Here is a 7,815-nt window from a genome sequence, read left to right as displayed (position 1 = left end):
TTGCGGTGATCGACTACCCGCAAAAGGTGATGTGTTCTGAACACAGTACTGTAAAACGTTTACTGATTCAAATTTAAATTTCAAATTTAAATGCATGCTGTTGTATCATATTTAGATCATAGTGTAGGGTTAATTAGTATTAATTAATGAGATTAATTAATAATTTTGCTGTAAAATAGTAATTTTGAAAAAGTTTTAAAATTATCATTTTGCCCCTGCACTAAATTTTCGCTTCATTAACGAGGTCCCTAATTGATCTACTATTAAATAGAGATTTGATTTTTTTTGAAAGCTTGTACGATTGTTATGAAAGGATATTTGATAGATATTGAAGATCCTGATGATAGAAATTTTAGAAAAAAAAATAATGATTTGAAATTCTTATATATTCTGATTATGTCCAAATTTGATAGAGTATTGAAAGATTTTTTTTCATTGATTTGACTTATAAAGATTTTTGATTTGAAAATTATCAAATTGAATTGATATAAGAATTAAGATTTGATTCACATTGATTAGAGTAAATCTATATGATGGTTTTAAATATGATATTGGACTCAAGGGTTAATCAAGATTATTGTACACCAGTAAAAGTATGAATGAGAATCGAAAGTTAATCTTTGACTTCAATTGAAATTTAAAATTTTAGATCTTTTTTATTGATAAGATAAAGAAATAATTTGATCAAACTTTTTTTTGGTGAACCTAAGAAATTTTGATTGTTAGATCAGAGTGCGCAGCGGAAGCATGGTAATCTGGATTACTTTGAGTAAGTCAGGAATGTTGATTCTTTGAGTCAAAGAATTATGATAGATGATATGATTTGATACAAGAAATTTATTGATATTAGAAAGAATAATATTTTAAAAAAATTTTGAATCATTTTAGATATCCTAATGTGATTTTTAAAAGTAGTGCTTCCACCTATTATGCTACAAAAATAATTAGCATCCTAATTCTAGGATGAGTGGACTCTTGATTTTTGATTTTTAGATTTAGAATATTTAGAGATAAATTTTTTCTATCCTAGAATTAAATTTTATAATTCTTTATTTATTAAAAAAAAATATTTGAGATTGTTTATCGAATAATTATTTCGATCTTAGATTATTATACTCAAATATTTATCTCTAGGGTATAATAAAATTTGAAGTTTGGACTCTTTTGATCATTATTATTTCTCTGATTGAATAGAAAAGATTGAGATTATCTATTGATATTGACGATTATTCTACAAAAGATGGATTGGAGTTATTTATAATTTAATTTGATAATGAATTGATTAATTAAGAGTTGTTAATATTTAGATAAAGAAAATTGATATACTTAGAATAGAGACATTGATTTTGGTTATAAGAAAAATATAGTTTTGATTTAGATCAATTTTTGAGTTATTGATTTTTATTATGGAATGACTTAATGATAAAATTTGCTTCAAGAATTAGAATATTTAATAGTTTGAGGGTTTGAGTAAGAAAATTTCGATGACTAGAAATAGTGATATTGATTCAATCAACAATGACGATATTGATCTTTATGAAATGACTTAATGATGAAGTTGTATCGAGAATTAAAATATCAAAAGTTCGAGAATGAGATTGAAATGATAAATCTTCAATCTTTGAAAGTACGAATAAGAGAAAATATTTTTGAATTTTGATTGATTAAGATGTCATCAAATGATTCATAGAAATATATTTTCCTATCTTATGATGGGTTGAAATTAAGAGTGGTTAATATTTTGAAAAATAAATAGATGATGATGAATGAAGTTCTTATGCAAGAATAGAGACATTTACCTTCTTCTATTCACAAGAGATGGATTTAATTTTAATTTGAGTCGTGAGATATTGAACATGATTTTATAAGAAATGAGATCATAATTTCAAAATCTTGAAACATTAAAAATCTTTGAGATGTTAATTTTGATAAATAAAAAAAAATAATAAATGATTCCGTTTCAGATCTATGTTGATGTATTGACTTTTTTCTTATTAAATGATTTAAGAATAAATTTTATATCAAGAATTAGAATATTGAAATATTTATGGATGAGATTCAAGTAAGAAACTATGAAGACTCAAGCAAGAAAAATTTCGAGGACAAAATTTTTTTTAGAGGGGAAGAATGTGATGGCCCGGTCCGAGTAAAAATCTCAGCCCACCAAAGCCCAAAATGAAAAAAAAAAAAGAAGAAAACAGGGGAGAAGACTCCCAAAAGGAGTCTTCTTCCTCCTCTCGCTGGCTCCCAATCGGAGTCGAAAACAAGTTCCCTCCGGCCCTATTTAAGGAGGAGATCCCTCCTCTCTCCCTTCCACCAAAGATCATAAGCTCAAACGGTGGCAATCGTCGGAAAATCCTTACAGAGACCCGTATCTGTGCCGTCCAATTGCTCGCCGGAGAAGCCTCACCGGCGTCGGAGGTAAGCCTCCTCCCTTTCCTCTCTTCTCCCCTTTCCTTTCCATGCCAGTGTGCATGCTTGCCGACGACCGGAGTCACTGGATTTCTTTGAGAAAAAGGAGAGTTTTCGGTTCCATTTTTCTTTGATTTCCGACGCCGGTGGTCACCGTCGACCATCGGTTTTGGCCCTCCTCTCATCGTCGAGTCGCCCCCCTCCTGCCGACGGTCGCCCCACGCCGGTTGCACCGTCGACCGGCCAGCCAATAGGGGATTGTGAGATCCCCTGTTTCGGCCCAAAGGAACCCACAGGAAGAAAAAGGAAAAGAAAAGAAAAAGAAAAGAAAAAGAAGGAAAAGAAAAGAAAAAGAAAAAGAAAAGAAAAAAGAAAAAAAAGGAAAAAGAAGAAAAAATAATATAATAATAATATAATAATAATAAATAGGATTTTCTCTCCTCTCTCTTCCGTGAAGAAAAAGAAAAAAAAAGAGAAAGAAAGAAAGAAAAGAAGAAAGAAAAATAAAATAAATAAATTAATAAATAATAATATAAATAATAAAATATGAGAAAGAGAGTTTCTCTCTCTTTCCTCTCTCTCTTCAGCCTGAACTAGTATTTTCTCTCTCTAAAATTAGACTTTCTCTCTCTAGAATCTTCTCTCTAGATTATTTCTCTCTCCTAAGATTTTTAAAATTTTGAGAAGAATGATGATGAATTTAAATAATCCTCGTGATAAATTTTTGATCTGTGATTGTCAGACGGTACACCGACATCCACTCTGATCAGATCAGGTATTTTAGATTTTATTTCTAATGATCTTATTGAATTGACCACATGATAATTTCAGCATGATTTGATCCAATCGATCAGATTTGTTGAATCATATTGTCTGAAGAATTCAAGATGAGTTTTCTCTCTCTAGAATTTTTCTCTCTAGAATTTTCTCTCTCTAAAATTTTTTCTCTCTTAATTGATTTTCTCTCTAAAAAGGTTAGTGAATGAAGAAATTTTTTTTAATAGTCCTGATCTGATTCTAATGAAGAATCCTGATCTATGATTGTCAGACAGCGTACTGGCACCCACTTTGATCAGACCATAAATCTTTAGATTTGATCATCCATGATTTTGATCTAGCCATGACTTGATTTGATCATGTTGATTTCACCAATCGAGATATTGGATCAATCATAATGATGGATTGTGTCACCTGATTAATTCGAATTGTACCTCATGAATTCTCTCTCCTTTGATTTTCTCTCTCCACTTGATTTTATGAAATCGATGAAGAAACCTCGGTCCTATCACTTTGAATCCGATTTGACCTGATAGTCAAACTTTAGATCGTTTAGGTCCTAATTAGATTTTGATTAGATGAAATTAGATAATCGGATCCAATCTAAACAGTTGAAATATGGTATTCGTATTCTTTCTAATTATTGAAATTGATTCTGTATAGGATTGTGGATGTTTGATCATGGGATATCGTGATATGATCTACGAATAGAATTTTTAGAAAAAAATTTATAGAATTATGTGGATTTATTGGAATGCGTTTGAGGTAAGTAATGTTTCACTTTTTCTAGATTTATCGACAAATTATAATATATTTTTCTGAGATGATTTGTGAAACGATGCATGAATTGGATGAATGGTATTTTGTTATGAAAATATCTTATTTGAAATGTTATGATGAAGCATAATTGAACATATTGATTTCATGATGCATTATATTGATTGATTTCGATACTACATGTTTATATGTTTTATTATCGAAATTAGAATATGAAATATGATTTATGAAGAATTATGATATAAGAAACATTATGAATTGACAACTTGACTATGTAAAGGACCCTGCCAATGGGGGCATATACGTTGGCAATTGATTTGTCCTGAGGATTTACGTCGCCAGAGAGACCAGCGACAAACCGCCAGAGAGACTAGCGGTTCCGAAAGACTTGCTGTCAGATGATTCGTAACCCATCGCAAGAAGATACGCGGTGTTATGACCCTGCTACAGAGAAAATATGGTCATGGCTCATGGTTGACGAAAAGAATTGAAGAACAAAAGAAATTAAAATCTGGAAAGAAACTTGAATTTTTGAAAAAGAAATAAATTTAGCATGAATTATATTGTATAATTGAAATTGTTTTCGAATTGATGAACTCTATATACTTATTTTCTATAAATGATTATTTACTTAACTGCCTGATGAAATCTGTTGAGAAGTGATCATTGCTTACTGGACTGTCAAGCTCATTACCTCATATTTTATTATTTTTACAGATGTTGAGGAATTAAGATGATACAAGATATGAATGGAAAAGTGATCAGAAGCAGAATTTCTATATTTTTATTTTCGGTTAAAAGTCTTATTGAATTTGATGTAAGGATTATGAATCATTGTTGAATTATTGAGACATTAAAGAAAAAATTTAGGTCGTTATATTTTGGATTTGAATTATTGACTAATTATTCCACTGTTGTTTTAAGATAACATGATAAGATGCCTTGCATGCTTATGGAAAGAGTTTTTCATGAGTATGCGGCGGTTGCCATGACCATCGATTCACAATCTCGGGTCGGGGCCCTGACAGTATCGGATCAACACGAACACAACACGTTTATGACACAATTCACAAAATTAATATAATTTTTTTTAAAAAATTAAATAAACTTAATTTTTTTGGAGGTCTAATTGAATTATAAAAGAATATCAGCATGTATAAATTAAAGCAAGCAAAAAAGCCCATACAAATACATAGCCACAAACCATAACAAGAGTGATGCAACAAACCTATTATAAATATATTTAAAAACATACATCAATCATCAATCAAAATCTATTTTAATGTAAGAATAACTAAATTATACCAATATAAATATATTTTTATTTAAATTTTATAAATTAATAAAATTTAAATATCAAATAACAATCAATAGTTCACAAAATATACAAGAATATAGTTTACCAACACAACGTAACAAAAGTCCATAAACTAAATCACAAGCCACATTTTAAAACCACCAAGTCTCCCACTTTAAAATACATAATATCAAAAATCATAAAATTATTATAGATTTGATAGAAATAATATTTTTTAATAAATTTATAAAAATATTAAATAAATTATGTAGATCTACTTCGAGTTCGTAAGTTAACTCATGAATAATACAAATTTTATAGGCTGTGATCATATCGATAGTAATCCGCATAAGCTCAATTCAGAATCAAATTTTTTCATATCGTATCCGTATCAGTATCAGATTCGCATGGCATATCAAAAATTGCCAACTCTGCTAATAAGCCAAACAAATCTATGCAAGTCAAAATGTTAAAGCGCCGCCACAGGAAAAAAAGAAAAAAAAAAAAAAAAAAAGCAAGAAAGAAGACAAATGCTTGTTCAAGTGTTTTCTGGAAACAAAGTGCAAGAGACCTCACATCAAAAAAATAAAAAATGTGCATGAGGCCCTGTGAACTGAAAATGGCCTTTAATGGACCCGCAAAAGGAGCATTAGATCCTCCAAGCTTCGATTCTGGAAAAAGGGTATACAATAGATTTTGATTATCTAGAGAAAATGACAAGATCCTCTCCTCAATAAGCAATTGTAGAGAAGGGAGGAAAAAGAAAAAAAAATTGAAAATCGATCCTTTTAAATATTCTCAATTGTGCCTGGTACTTTTAAATATTCTCATCATTACCCTTCTTTTAAACCAGGTGCCTTAAAGAATTAGATGCACATCAGAGCAAAGTAACTTTCAGAAATCTAACAGACGGTAGGAATTTTCTACAGCTTTGACTGTATATGATTTGCCCTCTCGTTCAGTCATGCTGATGAAAAACCTCAATGTCATGTCATGAATCTTATGAATTAGTCCCACATTTATATATATTTGTTAGTGCTCTAAATTAATGTCATTTAGATAGTTAGAGGTTCTCAATTGAGGCAATAAAATGAGGGTTAAGTAGGTTGAAATTTTTACTTGGACGAGGTCTGCCGTGGAGTTGGTGAACCAATCCAACCAGAAAACAACAGCCCAGCTCTCTTTTCCCTCCATTTTCTTCTTTGTTCATCTTTGGTCGTGATGCTTTCTAGCTGGTTTGGTCCACCGGCTCAATGGTGGATCTAGCCCGATCAGTAATTTCTTGTTAAGCAGTCTGTATAAGGTAAAAAACAAGAACCAAAATCTCTCGAGGGGAACTTCTAAAATGTTATAAAGAAATCCCTCATAAACTATTTGTTTCCTCGTAAATTTATTATTATATAAATAAGTTTCTAAATATGTTTATTTTACGATCATAAATACAACATGTTTTCCACCATAGGCAACCTAATTAAATTGTATTTCCATAATTTTTGAATACAAATATAAGAGTAAATTTAATTTTCTCTATTGCTGTCAATCTCTTCATCGCCTGTTCGTCCGAGAATGAGTACCTGCAAAATAAAATCCATACTGATCGGAGTTGTCTCCAATGAAAATCTTCCGATGCCTAAATTAGAGAGGAAGACTGGACAACAGTAGTATGAGAATGGAAACAGAGCTCAGTCTGTAAAAATTAGCTTACCGAAACTTGTTGCCTTACCCCCTTTTTATAGAGTAGATCGTCGTAACTGTCGGATATGGTCCCACATTTAGCGATGTAGAATCACAGAACGGTAATCTTGTAGTGGGTTATTAATCTCCGTGGATTACGTCGCAGTATCAGTGGAGTAACCGTCCGTGACGGTTATGATATATTCGAATGAGTCGGTCGATTGTACGTCGGGAGTCGATTATCGGTTAGTAACTCTGAAATACCGATGGTCAAATCATTTATTGTCTGTAGAATCTAAATATCTACCGTCTACCGATCTTGATTCATAAGGAATGTTCGATCGGTCGATCGAGAATAGCGTCGGTCTGTCGAGTTCATAATCATTTTCAAGGTCGTCTTTGTTTAATGGACCAGAGTCGTATGTCAAACGGATTGCATCGAAAATTGATCGAGGTATGGAGGTCAATTAATTTTATCCCAACATTCTTGTAAATACGATGCAAAGCATCCTTAATACAAAATTCAATCTACATTACTTGTACGATGAATAAGTCCATGATGCTTGACCTGATTGTATAGCAAAATAAGTAATTATATCCTATATGAGATACAATGGTCGTATATGTTGTTGTTCGTAGGTACTCATTCTAACAGTAATTAAATGAGTGTTTGATGAATAAAATTTAAAAAAATAAGTAATTATGATTGATAGCATGAATTATCATATGATGCATATCGTGTTAGATATATTTTCGCATCAAAAAAGATTGTATTTGTACACATGGCTCACACAGAATACAACTCTACTGTCTCTCTAGGATAATTTAAAATAAATAAAAGAAAGATGTTATTGTCAACTCTGGAGTCACATTATTGA

This window comes from Elaeis guineensis, chromosome 10, assembly GCF_000442705.2.
Source record: "Elaeis guineensis isolate ETL-2024a chromosome 10, EG11, whole genome shotgun sequence".
Taxonomy (NCBI): Eukaryota; Viridiplantae; Streptophyta; class Magnoliopsida; order Arecales; family Arecaceae; genus Elaeis; species Elaeis guineensis.
This window is presented reverse-complemented; position numbering follows the sequence as displayed.